Source organism: Orycteropus afer, unplaced genomic scaffold, assembly GCF_000298275.1.
Source record: "Orycteropus afer afer isolate SDZICR_OR568_19922 unplaced genomic scaffold, OryAfe1.0 scaffold00069, whole genome shotgun sequence".
NCBI lineage: Eukaryota > Metazoa > Chordata > Mammalia > Tubulidentata > Orycteropodidae > Orycteropus > Orycteropus afer.
Window position 1 is genome coordinate 9,503,129 of NW_006921656.1, and position 878 is coordinate 9,504,006.

Genomic DNA, 878 nt, shown 5'->3' on the forward strand with positions numbered 1-878 from the left:
AAATCTTTCTTCCAGCATTTAGCACAAGGGACCAAACCAAAACCAAACCCATTGCTGTCAAGTTGATTGGTACTCATAGCGACCTATAGGACAGAGCACTGCACAAGACAGAGTGGTAGAAAGGCAAAAACATGGGTTTTGAAGTCAGCCATTTCTAGCCTATCACTCAACTTCTTTGCACTTTACTTTTCGCACGTATAAACTATTTCCTGTCATGTGTCCCTCTCTGAAGTGCCAGCTACTGTATGAAGGGATATGATCACTTATTATAACAGCGAAGACCAAACAAGAGAAAATGAGCTCATAGAGCAGCTGAGGAAGGATGGAGCAAGAAAATGACTTCTTGACTTTGATTTTCTCCATTTTGAAAGTGATTCACAATCATTGGACTTAAGTAAAAAGGGAAAAACAACCAAAAGAGAGAGCAAAAAAAAAAAAAAAAAAAAATACCCGCAATCTATCAACCCAAAGGTAACTACTGCTAAATGTTTGGCTTTTGTCTGAGAAAACCATCCTGGTTACAAGGCTGAGAAGGTACGAAAGCAGGCCACCTAGAGAGAAGCCATGGAAGCAGGCACCATCTGTGGTCGGTCATGTGGCCGTTGCCCTGTTGGAAGTGGAGGGCTCCACCAGATGACATGCCTGGCCTCCTGCTATGATCTATTGTAAGGGCAGGTCATCAGCCATCTCACTACACAAAAGTCATTCCTCCCCCTACTCCCAACAAGAGGTTAAGATGGCCACACCATGAAAAGTTGTTTTTAAAGACTCTATCAAAAGGAAATGCCATGGTTCATTTTAAGTGTCACCCTGGCGAGGCTACAGTACCCAGTTGTTTTGTCAAATGCTAATCTGGAGGTTGCTGTCAAGATATTTTG